Here is a 17,790-nt window from a genome sequence, read left to right as displayed (position 1 = left end):
CCTGGCAGACTTTTTTGACCTCCCCAGAGTTGGATCCTTCCCTGTGGAGCTTAGACTCACCTAACAGGTTGTCCTCCACTTTGTTTCAGCACTTGTCTCATACGTTTATGGTATGTTCACATACCTGTCTCTTCTTTCCCAGACCCAGACTATAACCTTGAAGACACTATGTTGTTTTTCCTTTTATTATGACTATCATCTCTGTATCTAGTCCCTAACTCAGTCCCTGGCCCACAGGAAGTACTCAGTAAGTATTAAATAACAATGCCTAGTGTACCTTTCATTTGTGGTTTCCATTGAAGGCCTAAAGAAAAGAAATGCTTCTTGAATGCCCACTTGAACTACAGAAAAGCTACAGCAGTGGCTATTTCTCAACAGGTAAGAGGAGAAGGCCCATTAACCACAGAAGGAGCAACATTTGTAAACATTATTTATACCTAAACGTGTAAGCTATAGCCCTCTACACCAGTTCACATTACTCTAAAATGAAGGAGACCAACAGACCTCTGTGATAGGAAAGTTCTTTCAAAAGATCCATTTCCCCGCTTCACAACGGGACTCCATGTGGGATTACTTTCTATGCTGCTTTCTCAAGGGCCTAGTTTAATCTGGTTTTAAAATAACCACTCCAGAGAGGGCTCCATTAATTCCCTAAGATGGCTGTCTCCTGGATTAGTAGACTTCTAGGGATCTCTTGTACAAATAAACAGTTTGTGACACTGAACCAGGGCTGGCCTGCTTTGGTAGTTCTCCCTGTGCAGCTTAACTGAAACATCGTTGGACTTGGAACATGTTTATACAAACTAACTAATCCTGCTAGATCATCATGACCTGCAATCACCCTGCTCTTCCCAGCCTGCACTCAACTTGTGCCAAATGAGGCAGCGGTTTCACAATGAAAGAGTTTCCATTAAAGAGACAGGTCGGACCCCTGCATGACTTTCCTTTCACTCCAGTGTCCAAGTCTCCCCATATCCAGCACTCCTAAGGAAACAACATTAGGATACCCACCTCTACAAGGCTGTTCTATTGAACTTAAAAGAAAGCTTCTCTTTGTTATTAGTTGGATCAGACTTAGAAACTCTTTGTTGGAACTTATTCTTGTCTTCTGGTGGCAGCCATTTTGCTTAAACAGGACCTTATGGTTTCTCTCCACTTATAATAACTCTCGTTACTAACCAGTTCACTTATATACCTATTAATGAAATGATATTCCTACAGGCTTGCACAGGCATACTTTGAGCTCATAGAATATCTTTCAATATTCTATGTTTGGAATCTGATGGCACCTCAATCATATTTTCTCTCAAATATCTCCTTTAAATTTTTAAATAATCTAAAGATTCTAGGAAGATATGAATCCATGTGTTTCTAATTCATTTACACTCATACCATTAAAATCTATACTGTAAGAGTTAGCTGATGTTCAAGAAACCAGTTCAACCTTTAAATAATCTTTCTTGAAGGCTTTCTTCTTAACAACAGGAAGATGTGTTTGCCAAAAGAAAATGAACTGAAACACTAGAAAATCTGGGTTTGATTCAAAACTAACTCAGGCAGTTTAAAAGGGCTATAAACTTGGTGAGTGAAAGGAGTTTAGTTTCCATATACTACATGCCCATATGCTATGTTGATACTTGGTGTGTGTATCCTTAGCTCACACGTGCTGATGCCTTGTGTTAACATTTGGAAAGTCAGAGTCAGTTGGCAGGTTGGGTTAGAACAGGGTGCTAATGAGGTCAAGATTCCAGGCCCAGTTTTCCTGAGGATGGGTGCCGTTTCTCTTTAGCCAAACACTTGCCACTAATGAGCTCCTTGGCTTTGAGCTACTCTGATTCAGTCTAATTTAATAAGTTTACTGAGGTCTACAAAGCATTGGTACCGTGCTTAGCACTGGGGCTACTCCCAGGACTGTGATGTGGTCCCTACGCTAAAGGAGCTCACAGTCCATCAGGAGAAAGAAGTCAACATACCAGGGCAGCAGTGTAATACGGGGAAGAGGCAGGAGGCTCTTTGGGGGCCAAGGCAGGCTCCATGGGAGGGGCTTTTCTTCATCTTTCGAGGCTTAGTGAAAGCACTAAACTCTTCAATGTTGAGTTGCCTACGAACATAGGTGTTCCTTTCTCTATAGTCCCTATTATACTTGGAGGAGACTTCCACTAAGGATACTTAGGAAAATTTGGTGAATAGATGGTAGAGATAATACAATATTATAGACAGAGTTTGGAGAAAAGAACATAGCAGACAAAGAAATAGGGGAAGGCGAAATGGAAGGGCCAATGGATGGAAGACTAGTTGAGGATAAGGCTGAGGAGGTAGAAAAATAGGGCACAGCTCTTGAAGATTTTACATACCCTGAAGCAAAGCTCAGATTTCATTTTGTAGTCTATGGGGAGTTATTAAGGATTTTAAGAAGAATTTGACCTATGTTTTAGCAAGATCAACTTGGTAGGCTACCTGGATGGGAAAGAAATGAGTCTGGAGGCAGTAGAACCAACCTGGAACCTACTACCACTCTCTAGGAAGGAGCAAAGGATGGCCTGGACTTCAGATGTGGTGGAGAGGATGGCAAGGAGAGGATTGATGCAAGAGAAGGCTAGAAGGCAAAGTCAAGGAGACTTGCAGAATGACTGGGTGAGGGGTGAGGAAAGGAACGAGTCCTGTATGATCCCAGATTTGTCCTTTGGGAGATGAGGTGGCTAGTGGTGTTGCCAGTCAGTGTGAGCAATGGGAAGATGTCCAGGATTGAGCAGGGGGGGAATATAAGTTCAATTTAAAAAGTAATCAATTTCAGCTGTTGATGGACATTTGCGGGGAAAATGTGGATTGTTCAATGAGAAATGCGTTTTTTCTTCAGGACTTTGGGGAACTGAAATATAGATATAAGATGAGATGGAGATGGAGATAAATATCTAAGAGTGAGAAAGAATAGGAATGAAATAGGAACACACTCAAAGACTCTAGTATATGGGCTATAGACAGAATTGATCCACAAGAATTCTTAGAAAGAATATTCAAAGATGTAGTAGTGTCAGGGGCAGAAAAGGAGAAGGGAGGTAGAGGCCATTTGTATCAAATGCGCCAGGAAGACCAGGAAGGAAGGGATGGAGACATGTCCACTGAATTTGCTATCAGGAGATCACCAATTACTTTACCAGAAAAGGTATCAGAAGCAAAGACCCATTTTTGGAGGAAAATGTGACTAGATGTGAGGAGTGAACCGTGCCTATTGTTGGGCATCTTGAGAGGAGAGGATGAGGTAGAAGTTGGCGGACAATGCTCCCTTCCTGTAGAATGGGCAAGATTTAGGAAAGTTGAGAGGCTGAAGGTAAAAAGCCTTTTAGGAAGGAAGGATCACTTACAATGTCTCCAAAGAGAAAAGAATATGCACAACGGAGGGACTGGCCTCAACAGGAGGGAGGCCTGAAACCTCAGCCTCAATGAGAAAGTTCTTTCTTAGCTTTTAGAGTCAAGGAATTGCAATGTTTTCACACTGAAACCTTTTATTCCATTAATCATCTAAAAGTCTTCCTATGTCCCCACTTTGAAGACATTCTTAAACTTTGTTTTTAGATATGAGACCAAATCTTGGTGAAATGATGTAGAATTCAGAGGCATGTAAAATTACGGGTGTAGTGAGATGAGGTTGTGGGGAGGCACGGGCTGGAGTCCCAGCTTTGTTGCTTCTGTATTTCCTGGCCTCTCAGGCCTTGTTTCTTTACCTTTGTCCAACAGGCACAGCAGGGCTCAGGAGGGTCAAATGAGACCAGTTCTGTGAACGCTCTTGCTAAACTAGTGCAAGACAACGTTAGCAGCCGTATCCAGTTTCCTGGCCCCTGAGACTGTCTTGTTCTGTTTGACTTCCAGGGCCCCCTTGTTTTAAGTGAGGTAACACAGGCATATAAAGCCCTTACATGTTGCTTGGCATGGGTAGGTACACAATAAAATTAATAGTGATCAGACTTTCCTCCACCTCCCCCCAACTCCATTGCCCTAGGAGGCCCCAACAAGTCATCCAGATCCTGTATGGCCTCCTATAGTGTCCATTTTACACCTGTTCTGAAGCATGTCACCCTGCCTAGAATGAAGGCTCACTGGTCTTCTGTCCCACTTCCTCATACCTACCCCTTCTTAGCAGCTATTACAGTGAAGCCCACCCATTGAGCTAGGTCTCACTATAGCTGTGATGTCTGATGATATTTTAAATAATTACTCCTCCCAAGAGTATTCACAGTGTAGTATGGCATGAATCTTTCGCTGAGATATGAGCCCTCTACACACACACACACACACAAATATACACAGATTTGATTTTGAGCTAATTGATTACCTGGGCAAAAAGAAAAATAAGACAACTCAATTCTGTAGTGAGAATTGTAACTGCTCACCAGTGTCTATTCCTTCCTAAAAATGATGCTTCACATTTTCCTTATAGTTAACCAAGCCATGAGATTAAATTCTAACCAATGGGATATAAGTAGAATTGATAGGTACAACTCACAAGTCATACTCTTTTGCATAATAGACATGATGGGATGCAGATGTGGTAGCAGGAGCTGAGGCAGCTGTTTGGAATACAGAGGGGCTGTGCATTTAGGACGGCAGAATGTCTGTACTAGCCCTGGACTGCTGACCTTTGGGCTATTACTTTGGAGAAAATAATACAACTTTGGATTTTTTGTTTCACCAGATTAGAATGTACCTTCAGTTCAGTTCAGTTCAGTCACTCAGTCGTGTCCGACTCTTTGTGACCCCATGAATCGCAGCACGCCAGGCCTCCCTGTCCATCACCAACTCCCAGAGCTTACTCAAACTCATGCCCATCAAGTCGGTGATGCCATCCAGCCATCTTATCCTCTGTCGTCCCCTTCTCCTCCTGCCCCCAATCTCTCCCAGCATCAGGGACTTTTCTAATGAGTCAACTCTTCTCATGAGGTGGCCAAAGTATTGGAGTTTCAGCTTCAACATCAGTCCTTCCAATGAACACCCAGGACTGATCTCCTTTAGGATGGACTGGTTGGATCTCCTTGCAGTCCAAGGGACTCTCAAGAGTCTTCTCCAATACCACAGTTCAAAAGCATCAATTTTTCAGTGCTCAGCTTTCTTCACAGTCCAACTCTCTCATCCATACATGACCACTGGAAAAACCATAGCCTTGACTAGATGGACCTTTGTTGGCAAAGTAATGTCTCTGCTTTTTAATGTGTTATCTAGGCTGGTCCTACTAATATACAAATTGGTATCTAGATGTAGAGTCCTGCAGCAAACATAGAAACCCTAAAACAGATGCTAATGCCTTAATGGTCAAGCAACAGATACTGATGACAAAGAATTTGACATCTGTTGTTGTTCAGTCACTAAGTTGTGTCTGACTCTTTGTGACACCATGGAATGCAGCGTGCCAGGCTTTCCTGTCCTTCATTATCTCCCAGAATTTGCTCAAACTCATGTCCATTGGGTGGGTGATGCCATCCAACCATCTCATCCTCTGTCATTCCCCTCTCCTCCTGCCTTCCATCTTTCCCAATATCAGGAGCTTTTCCAATGAGTTGGCTCTTTGCATCAGGTGGCCAAAGTGTTGGAGCTTCAGCTTCAGCATCAGTCTTTCCAATGAATATTCAAGGTTAATTTCCTTTAGGATTGACTGGTTTTATCTCCTTGCAGTCCAAGAGACTCTCAAGAGTCTTCTTCAGCACCACAATTCAAAAGCATCAATTCTTTGGTGATCAGCCTTCTTTATGGTCCAACTCTGACATCCGTACATGACTACTGGAAAAAACATGGCTTTGACTATATGGACCTTTGTTGGCAAAGTAATTTCTCTGCTTTTTAATACTCTGTGTGGATTTGTTATAGCTTTCCTCCCAAGGAACAGTGTCTTTCAATTTCATGACTGCAGTCACCATCTCCAGTGATTTTGGAGCCCAAGAAAAAGTCTGTCACTGTTTCCACTTTTTTTTCTCCATCTATTTGCCATGAAGCGATGGGACCAGGTGCCATGGTCTTAGTTTTTTGAATGTTGAATTTTAAGCCAGGTTTTTCACTTTCTTCTTTCACCCTCATCAAGATGTTCTCCAGTTTCTCTTCACTTTCTGCCACTAGAGTGGTATCATCTGCATATCTGAGATTGTTGATATTTCTCCTGGCAATCTTGATTCAAGCTTGTGATTCATCCAACCAGGCACTTTGCATGAGGCACTCTGCATATAAGTTAAATTAGCAGGGTAACAATATACAGCCTTGATGTACTCCTTTACCAATTTTGAACCAGTCCATTGTTCCATGTTTGGTTCTAACGTTGCTTCTTGACCTGCATACAGGTTTCTCAGGAGACAGGTAAGGTGGTCTGGTATTCCCATCTCTAAGAATTTTTCACAGTTGGTTGAGACCCACACAATCAAAGGCTTTAGCCTCGTCAATGAAGCAGAAGTAGATATTTTTCTAGAATTCCCTTGCTTTCTCTATGATTCAATGAATGTTGGCAATTTGATCTCTGGTTCCTCTGCCTTTTCTAAATCCAACTTGTACATCTGGAAGTTCTCAGTTCATGTACTGCTGAAACCTAGCTTGAAGGATTTTGAGCACAGCCTTGCTAGCATGTGAAACGTGTACAATTACATGGTAATTCAAACATTCTTTGGCATTTCTCTTTTCAGGATTGGAATGAAAACTGACCTTTTCCAGTCCCGTGGCCACTGCTGAGTTTTGCAAATTTGCTGACATATTGAGTGCAGCACTTGAACAGTGTTGTCTCTTAGTATTTGAAATATCTCAGCTGGAATTCCATCTCCTCCACTAGCTTTGTTCATAGTAACACTTCCTAAGGCCCACTTGACCTCACACTCCAGGATGTCTGGCTCTAGGTGAGTGGCCACACCATCGTGGTTATTCGGGTCATTAAAACATTTTTTGTATAGTTCTTCTTCTGTGTTTTCTTGCCACCTCTTCTTAATCTCTTCTCCTTCTGTTAGGTTCTTACCATTTCTGTCCTTTATCATGCCCATCCTTGCATGAAATATGCCCTTGATATCTCCAATTTTCTTGAAGAGATTTTTAGTCTTTCCCATTCTATTGTTTTCATCTTGCTCTTCGCATTGTTCTCTTAAGGCCTTCTTATCTCTCCTTGCTCTTCTCTGGAATGCTGCATTCAGTTGGGTATATCTTTCCCTTTCTCCCTTGGCTTTTGCTTCTCTTCTTTTCTCAGATGTTTGTAACATGTCCTCAGACACCACTTTGCCTTCTTGCATTTCTTTTTCTTGGGCATCGTCAGGTCACTGGTTCCTGTACAATGTTACAGACCTCCATCCACAGTTCTTCAGGCACTCTGTCTCCCAGATCTAATCCCTTGAAATCTGCCAGCTATTGACTTTCATCATACCATGGTACACATGGTAAAACAACCACCATTAGTGGATGATTAGTAATTGGCGATCTTAGTAAAGGCTTAAAGAGAGGTTAATTCAGGTGTTGCTAGTCTTCTTACAAGAGATCTCTTTTCTGGGAAGTTCTCTATTGCCTGCAGGCTGCAGTCTAAATTGAATGAAAGTCTGGTGATTCAAAGGTTTGAAAAATAATACATCAAATACACTGAGAGATGAGACTTCAATGCCAAGCCTTCCTCAGAGCCAGATACTGAGTGTTCCCTGCTAGACAATGGGGCCACTCCCACAGTAAAGACTAAGGATGTTGGCATCTCACTCAAAGCTATTGTTTCAGATGGTCCTAGGGAGTCTCCAGCAATATGAGAGAGAGAGGTATGTTGAGTATGGAGACCAGAAAATGAAAGAATAGAATCTTTTGGTTTAAGAATTATGGATAGACAAGATCTTTGACAGTAGTTATTGGTATCTGGAACTGACAAGAAGCAAGTAGACCATAAGTCTGTTAAGTTTTAAAGGAACTGTATTGCACAAGCCTAGCCTGAAGAAGATGGTGGCCATCTGAAGGTTAAAGCACTCCTCTACCTCCTAAACCTTCACCAGCAGACACCAGGCTATGCCCACTTTATAAGTGGCTGTGAAGGATAAAGCCACGAAAACCTCCCATAGGACCAGAAGAGTTGCTCCCAGCATCCGTCTAGCCGAAGGACCCGGCACTGCCAGGGCACGGAATCTGCAACTTCCATCTGGTGGGGTGTGATGGTTGCGATGGATGAGTAGCTGCTGTGAGTTCATCATTTTTCACTTTTCTGAATGGGAGTTGTTATTGTGGTTATCCACAATAAAATGGTCATAAAGCTTTGTTTATTGTGGTATTTTGGGGTGAAGGTGGGGCTAAAGATAACTTTTCTTGTAGTTTCTAGGTCACCAGACTACAGAGTAACAGCTAGACTTGATAGAGAGGATGGTACATTATGCAGAAATTCTGAACTTTAAGCCTGAGGGAGAATGTTATGTGTGGGAAAAGAAGGGTGTGCATGGATATTTGGATAGCCAGAGGAGTCAATTTTGGCAGATACTGAGTTTGTCCATCATATGTATGCCTCTTGCTTCTTTGATAGTCAAGCTTTTCTTATCCTCCCTCAAAAACAGGCATGGCTGAGACTAATTTCTGACCAGTGAGAGAAATTAGTGAGCAGAAATAATGTAAACTACCTCTGGTTCCCTTGCACTTTGTTCTTTGGGACAATCACTTTGAACCCAAACATAGAAGCTGCGTGTCAGTAATGGCAGAGCTTCCCACCAGCTCTAGATCATCTATGTCTGGACTTTCACACAGAATAATAACAAGCATCCAATCTGTTTAAAAGCCACAGTTTGGGGTATCTTTGTCATAGCTGCTTAGGCTAACATACTCTACTTACTAGGAAGAAGAAAGTCTGCCAGTTTCATAAGACAAGTTTTTCTGTTTATCCTGAATCTCAACCCCAAAGACAATTTTCGAGTGTAGCCTTAACATGGAGTGTCCTATGGATAGTATCCTTGGCAACACTTACCAAAATAAAAAAAAAAAAATCACAAGCAATGTGCACATGACCTGCACATCTTCCACTCTCTTACATTTTTAAAATGTCAAAAACATAAGCATAACTTTAAAGAGAAGCTCAATGAAAGTAGTTAAGGAGATCAAACAGTACAAACCAATATGTATAAAATTAATGAGGTATGGGGATAGATTGTACAGCAAGGGAATACAGCCAATAGTTTACAATGACTTTAGGTAGAGTATAATCTATAACAATTTGAATCACTATGTTACGAGGTTAGTGCAAATGTAATTGTGGTTTTTGCATTGTTGAAATTTGCCATTTGATATTAGAATATATTCTTAAATAAGTATGCTATATGTCATTTTAATGTGCATTTCTTGCTTTATTTTTTTTGCTAATGACTTATTACTTGCTGTTTATTTTACATTTATTTTAGACTATGGAAATTATTGTTCAGTCCCTCAGGAATGTCTTGACTCTTTGCGACCCCAAGGACAGCAGCATGCCAAGCTTCCCTATCCTTCATCATCTCCCAGAGCTTGCTCAAATTCATGTCCATTGAGTCGGAGATGCCATCCAACCATCTCATCCTCTGTTGTCCCCTTCTCCTCCTGCTTTCTCTCTTTCCCAGCATCAAGGTCTTTTCCAATGAGTTAGCTCTTTGCATGAAGTGGCCAAAGTATTAGAGCTTCAGCTTCAGCATCAGTCCTTCCAATGAACATTCAGAATTGATCTCCCTTTGGATTGATTGATTTGATCTCCTTGCAGTCCAAGGGACTCTCAAGAGTCTTCCCCAACACCACAGTTTGAAATCATCAGTTCTTTGGGGTTCAACCTTCTTCATGGTCCAACTCTCACATCCATACATGACTAGTGGAAAAACCATAGCTTTGGCTCTATGCACCTTTGTCAGCAAAGTAATGTCTCTGCTTTTTAATATGCCTTCTAGGTTTGTCATAGCTTTTCTTCCAAGGAGCAAGTGTCTTTCAATTTCATGGCTGCAGTCACCATCTGCAATGATTTTGGAGCCCAAGAAAATAAAGTCTTCCACTGTTTCCATTGTTTCCCCAACTATTTGCCATGAAGTGAAACAATACTACCCGAAGAGTAAATTTGAGTGATTTTCTCATTTGAGTTCAAAATAGGTCATAAAGCAGCAGAGACAACTCACAACATCAACAATGCATTTGGCCAAAGAGCTGCTAATAAACATTCAGTGCAACAGTGGTTCAAGAAGTTTTGCAAAGGAGACGAGAGCCTTGAAGATGAGAAGCATAATGACCAGCCATCAGAAGTTGACAATGACCAATTGAGAGCAATCATGGATCTCTTACAACTACACAAGAAGTTGCCAAGAACTCAGCGTCCTCCATTCTACAGTCCTTTGGCATTTGAAGCAAATGGAAAGGTGAAAAAGCTTATGAGTGGGTGCTTCATGGGCTGTGTGTGTGCATGCTAAGTAGCTTTAGTTGTGTCCAACTCATTGAGACCCTATGGATTGTAGCCCTCTAGTCTCCTCTGTCCGTGGGATTCTCCAGGCACAAATACTGAAGTGGGTTGCCATGCCCTCCTCAAGGGGATCTTCCCAACCCAGGGGATCAAACCAGTGTCTCTTATGTCTCCTCTATTGGCAGGCAGGTTCTTTACCACTAGTGCCCCCTGGAAAGCCCTTCTGGGGGGTGGGGGGGGGGTAATCTTTGGAAGTGTCATCTTCTTTTATTCTAGGCAACAACAATGAAGCATTTCTCAATTAGATTATGATGTGTGATCAAAAGTGGATTTTAAATGACAATCAGCGATGATCAGCTCAGTGATTGGATCCAGAAGAAGCTCCAAAGCACTTCCTAAAGCTAAACTTGTACCAAAAACAGGTCATGGTCACTGTTTGGTGATCTGCTGCCAGGCAGATCCACTGTAGCTTTCTGAATCCCAGTGAAACCATTACATCTGAGAAATATGCTCAGCAAATCAATGAGATGCACTAAAAATTGCAATGCCTGCAGCTGTTATTGGTCAGCCAAAAGGGCCCAATTCTTCTGCACAACAACTCCCAACTGCACGTTGCACAACCAACACTTCAAAGTTGAAAGAATTGAGCTATGGAGTTTTGCCTCATCCACCATATTTACCTGACCTCTCACCAACTGACCACCTCTTCTTTAAACATCTCAACAACTTTTTACAGGGAAAATGCTTCTACAACCAGCAGGAGGCAGAAAATGCTTTCCAAGAGTTTGTCGAATCCCAAAGCACAGATGTTTATGCTATAGGAATTAATGAACTTATTTGTTGGTAAAAATGTGTTGATTGCAACAGTTCCTATTTTGATTAATAAAGATGTGTTTGAGCCTAGTTATAATTATTTAAATTTCATGATCTGAAACCACAGTTACTTCTACACCAACTCAACACATACTGGCGACTATATATTGTAAATCAACTACACTTCAATTTTTAAAAAAGGATACAAAAATAGAGCATCCACCAGAGTATTTCAAATATGGAGTCTTGTGGTGGTGGAGGGGGAGGGACTTGATTCTAGGCTAGAACTCAAAATCTTCAAGAGTATACAGAATGCGTCCCAACTTAAGTTGTATAAACCTCTCCAGGAAACTCCAGCAATGGCAGTGTGAATATGATAGCACTTTGGAGGCCTGTGATGTGAACAGGAGGGTTAACACATTCTATCAGGAAACCTGAGAAGCACAACTAGTGTTCTTCAGTGTCCTATATCTTCCCTGTCCTTGTTTGAATGAGTTCTGCCGCACTGGAAGTCAGCAGTTGGCTCAGGATGGACACAGGGACAAAAGCTGTCTTTGACTTGGACTTCTTACTACCCAGAGGCATCACGCCACTCTGTGGGTCTAAAAACAGCAAAAGTCTTGGGCCCCATGCCTCTTCCGTCTTTTCAAAATAAATCTCAGAAACCAGAACACAAAGAGCTCACCTTTGACACACTGGTCTTTGGCACTTGACCACCCAAAGAAACTTGCAAAAACCAGATTTAATCTATCTGATTGTTTTATAGAATTGCTGGTTTCTAAGCTGCATTATTTCAACATCAATTAAGAAAAATATGTGAGACACTCTGGGTAGACTTCTGCTCATGAGCCCATGTGAGCCTCTAGTTCTATACCACAGCAGGACACAGCTAACTCAGAACTGGAATATTTTCCTAACAAATGTTCTATGACACCTGCTTTATGCATAGACTATCTTCTACAATATTTATAGGGATTTTCAACTAGCCAAACAGTGACCTTCTGGATATCAGAACATATAGGCTTCCTCTGTATGGTTATTTGATTTTATCCTATTTGAATGCATAAGTTATCTGCCAATGACACTGACTTTGGATTCAGCATAATATCAAACCACACTTTTAATTGCATAGTTAGTATCTGACCATTAACTTCTTTGGGCTATCAGAAACTTTGGGAGATTAAAGCAAATGATTTAAGGATAAATCTTCAAATCTTCTGGAGTAGCAGAATATACAGAGTGCTTCCCAACCTGGTATCTAGATGTCTTCAGTAAGCTCCAGCCATGACAACAGGAGTCTTGAAGGTATGTATTTTATGTTACTTTGGAGGTCTGTGGAATACATGAGAGATTGGTATTCTATCAGGGAACCAGAGAAACCTCATGATCACTGCCAAGAAAGCTCTTTGTTTCCTATTTGTTGCATAGTGTAAATGCACCAAAACACTTCTCAATTCGTGTTAATTGGAAAAAAACTATGTACAAAACTACATAAATAACATTTGTGTGTTTATGGGGGTGGTGGGGAGAGGTGTTTATAATTTGGAGGGTGAAGGTGAGGATAATTTTTATTTTCTTCTTAGTGAGTGTTTGTATTCTTGAAAGAATGACATCTTATTTACATACTGACAAAAAAAAAAAAAACCCTTTAAGAAATATGCCCCTCCAACTTTCCAGAATTTTCTAACAGACAGATTGAGTTGACATGACCTAAATCCAGGGGTCTGGCAAGTTTTAGCATCTTTAGAAGCATGACAATCAGATATTATATCCTTCTTGATGTGAGGCAATAGCACACAGCATCTACCCAAGAAATATTCTTTGTCACCAACCCTCGCCTTTCACCCCCAACCCCTCACACACACACACACACACACACACACACACACACACACACACACACACAAATTAACTTTGAACAACTCAAGCCTGAAGATCTAATTGCCAGTTTATAGGAAATACAGGAGTTAGAGAAACAAGCTACAAGACATTACCAGGAAGCAATCTACCAAATTCAGAATCATGTGGTTATTCTACATGATGAAGGATCTGTTTTCGTCAACAGAAGAAAAAAATGGCAGTAAGAAAAAGAGAATAGTGGTCAAGTTTTAAAGGGGTTTATGAGAGTTAATGATGAAATGCAATCTGTGGAACTTGTTTAGAACCTAATCCAAATAAACCAACTATATAAAGATCTTTTTTAGGAATTGGAGAAATATGAGTGTCAAGTGGAAATTGGATCTCTATTAATGTGAAATGTTGATTGAGAAAGAAAAAACTGCCAAGAAATGTTGATTGAGAAAGAAAAAACTGCCAAGAAAAATAACTGTCAACCTAGAATTAAGTAGCTAATGAAACTGTTCTTTGAGAGGAAAGGTTAAATAAAGGTATTTTCAGGCTAACAACCACCCTCTCCATAAATACATCACCACATTAAGGTGAAAGTTAAGAGCTTGAAACCTAGATGCCCATCAGCAGATGAATGGATAAGGAAGCTGTGGTACATATACACCATGGAATATTACTCAGCCATTAAAAAGAATTCATTTGAACCAGTCCTAATGAGATGGATGAAGCTGGAGCCCCTTATACAGAGTGAAGTAAGCCAGAAAGATAAAGAACATTACAGCATACTATCACATATATATGGAATTTAGAAAGATGATAACGATAACCCTATATGCAAAACAGAAAAAGAGACACAGAAATACAGAACAGACTTTTGAACTCTGTGGGAGAATGTGAGGGTGGGATATTTCAAAAGAACAGCATGTATACTATCTATGGTGAAACAGATCACCAGCCCAGGTGGGATGCATGAGACAAGTGCTCCAGCCTGGTGCACTGGGAGGACTCGGGGGAATCGGGTGGAGAGGGAGGTGGGAGCGGGGATCAGGATGGGGAATACGTGTAAATCCATGGCTGATTCAAATCAATGTATGACAAAACCCACTGAAATGTTGTGAAATGATTGGCCTCCAACTAATAAAAAAAAAAAAAATTTAAAAAAAAAAAAAGAAAGAAAGTTAAGAGCTTGAGAGGATTAAATATTGTCTCCTTTAAATCCCTAGTGATTCAGACAGGAAAGAATCCACCTGCAATGCAAGAGACCCAGGTTTGATCCCTGGATTGGGAAGATTCCCTGGAAAAGTGAATGGCTACCCATGCCAGTAGTCTTGCCTGGAGAATTCCCTGGACAGAGGAGCCTGGAGGGCTACAGTCCATGGGGTTGCAAAGAGTTGGACACAACTGAGCAACTAACAGTTTCACTTTCCCTTTATATCAATTGAGACTGTGATATTTCTATCCTGTTACAATTCATACAAAGGGATTAAATCCAAGTTTTGCAGCAGCTATCACTAACTATTGTACTAAAGTACAGAAAACACGTTCCTCACATTGATGACTATCGTCCAAATCACCAAAGGGAAATAGCATAAATAGATATGAAAATAAAATGATAAATAAGAGCTGAAAACAGATTCATGTTATTTTCCTCAAAATGAATATAATTTTAGTTAATATATAAATATGCCTGAATTCCATTTTTTCCTCAATCAAATTTCTGCACTATGGGATGAAAACCTGCCTTTGACAGAATGCTAACTCAGAGTTCAACTTCCTCAACCTGTTTGCCATGGATAGGCAGGATTCTGGGGAAGCAGCTAGAAGGTCAGGCCCACAATGGCAAAGCTTTTTGTATTGTTCAGTGATGTGTCCCAAGAATATAGAGTAGAGATTAGCACATAGACAGTGCTCTGTATTTTGGGGTTGAATTTTTAAATGTGCACCATAAATAGCACATATTAAAAGAGAGACCATGAAAGCTAGCCTGGGGCTTCCAGCCCTCGCTTAGCAAAGATACTGGAGGAGAAACCACTGAGAGTTCTGTGCTTTTGTGCACAGGCCTATCCTGGAAAGCCCTTAGGATAAGACACATGGGCACACACTGGGAAGAAAAGATATAAAAATGAAGGCTTTGTGTATTAATTGACTCACTGAATAGACAATCTAGCCTGCCATACAGTATTTTATTCTTCCTTCTGGAGATGAGGTCAAGGAGTACAGGAGAAGTTTCTTAACTTACTCCACTTTCAAGATTTCTTTGTAGGAGATAGAGGCTCACAGTCAGTGAGTAGAGTGATAAGATTCCTGCTTTGCTGGAAACATAGAGATCTGGAGCAGCTAGTTAAAATAATGAGTGTGTTGTAAGTTGGGTGGATAACCCAAATGGGAACACCTATCTCCTTCCTACAAAAATCTATGTCCTAGCCAGTATTATACCCATGGTGACAGAAGAAGGACTTAGTTACACATGTGTTTTGATTAATATCATATGCATGTTCAATCTGCATCTGCAGACTCTTAGCATACATCTGTAGTCCATCCAATCCCATATATTTATATTGAGATCTGCAGATTTCATAGGGAAATCCACAGATATGTAGATCTCTTCTTAAAGAGCACCATCATACCCAATAAATTCAACTTGGGAAGTTTGACATGAAAACTCCTATGGGCTTAGGAGAAGGTCTGATTCTGGGCACAACTCAGTGCCCCAGCAGTCATGGTTTCAGCTTATCCTTGATATTTCAGCAATTTTAAGCTTCTCCCAATTTTCAAAACATTTCAAAGATGTTGGAAAGCAACCAATGTGAACTTGTTAAACATAAACACTCTTCCCTATTGATGTAAAAGTTTTGGTATTAACATCATGGCCATAACAATGGCTGTAAAAGCCATTAATTTTCATATGTATTTAATAGCTCAGTTTGTACTAATTTAAAGGGGTAAAGGCTCTTTATAGGCTGGCACAACCCAACTAATCCTTCTACCTTGATTCTCCCAAGCTGTGCCAAAAGGAATTTTCATTTTAATAGGTGTGACATGAAATGATGAGGGAAGTGCCCTTCTGCAGTTCTTGGAATGTTTTTGTCATTAAGTTTCCATGAATGTCTTGATTGTGCCATCATGTTAATAGTCTGCTCTGAATTAGAAGGAAATTTTATTTCATAACACTTGTCACCAAAGACAAGCACATCTCACCACCCATCCATAACATGTATAAACATATGAAAAATCAAATCCAGGTGTACTGTTAAACCTGAGATCCTCAGATGGAATAGGTTAGATTGGTAGAAGGAAGTTTCATAGGCTTTTGATATTCCTACTTTGTAAAGCATAAATAAAAGTCCACCACTTGACATAATTTTGCAGGTATGGTTAAGCCATTTTTAACAAACAAGAATCAATTTGGATGAGGGGGAAACAAGTCCCATCAGATATCAAGACATATTATAAGGCTACGGTAATTAACTGTGTGTAAGTGCTCAGGGACAAAAAGATAAACCAGTTAAGTGGAGAACTCAGAAGTATATGAAAAAAATTACAGTTTGAGAAAATGAATGTTATGTAAATAATGGCTCCAAAAGAAGTGGATAATCAGAAAACTAAAACCATTCATGGATATAACTATTCCCAATAATTCTTTACTGTACACTCAGGTGATATTCAAAGATAATAAAAATGTGTTCATTAGAAGTGATATCAGGAACACCAAAAACAATGGTAGAAAAATGGGACTAATATAGATTCTTTTGATTGGTGGCTGAGAGCCTTCTGAGTATCCTATGACAATAAAATCATGTAATATATCATTCAAACTGTGACACCCTGGAAAACAAAAAGGGCCTTATTACTATCATGAGAGAACATACAATTCTGGACCTTCCTGGGAAACGCAGGATATACAGTCATCAAATTCATGCTCATATATATTCCAGGGACTTCATATTAATTCTAACGCCCTTGGGAGCACTTATAATTTCCAAAGTTGCCCCCACGGGTCTAGACCTAGCTTTGGATGAGTCTATACTTTCTGTTTTGGCACAGAGAATGTGGAAGTATTTGTTCCAGAATCACATCATTCTTTTCTTTCCCTCCATACTCTGCTATCTTTTAAGTTCTTTCAGTTTGGGGTTCTGATACACAGGTAGCAGTAACTGGAGTGCATTTCCTAGGTAGGAAGATGAACTCTTGATATCTTTGTAACCTTCCCCAAAAGACTAGAAAGCTAGCATTTTCCAGAACCAAACCATTTCATCATGACTTGAGTTGACCTGGCCAAAAATATAGTAACACACTAAATTTTCTAAATGTGTTATGTGATTCTATCACTTTCAGACCAAGACATTTCAAAGCTGGTAAGATGCCTGGACACATAATGAAGAAGGAAATGGAGCAAGTGGGGAATTAACATTTCCTGAGCACCCAGAATATGCCTACACTGGGTTTCATGCATTCTAAAGATTGTCTCATGTCAATCATCCCAGGAATTCTGTGATAGGTGTCCTATACTCATTTTTAAGATGGAAATATTAAACCTCGAAGATGATAATTTGCCTAATATCACACAGCTCTTAAGAGTCAGCTAAAAGAATATTTATTACCCTATGCTATCCTACTTCCATCTGAGTTTCTTCATTTTATTATTGGCTTCATTCTACTTAATGTTCCAAGTGATAATAATGGAAGTCTCCTTTAAGACACAGCTATTGGAGGCACAATCAATAGAGAGGAAAATGCTAAATCTTCCAGTG

Source organism: Dama dama, chromosome 28 (assembly GCF_033118175.1).
Source record: "Dama dama isolate Ldn47 chromosome 28, ASM3311817v1, whole genome shotgun sequence".
NCBI lineage: Eukaryota > Metazoa > Chordata > Mammalia > Artiodactyla > Cervidae > Dama > Dama dama.
Note: the sequence above shows the minus strand (reverse complement) of the source record.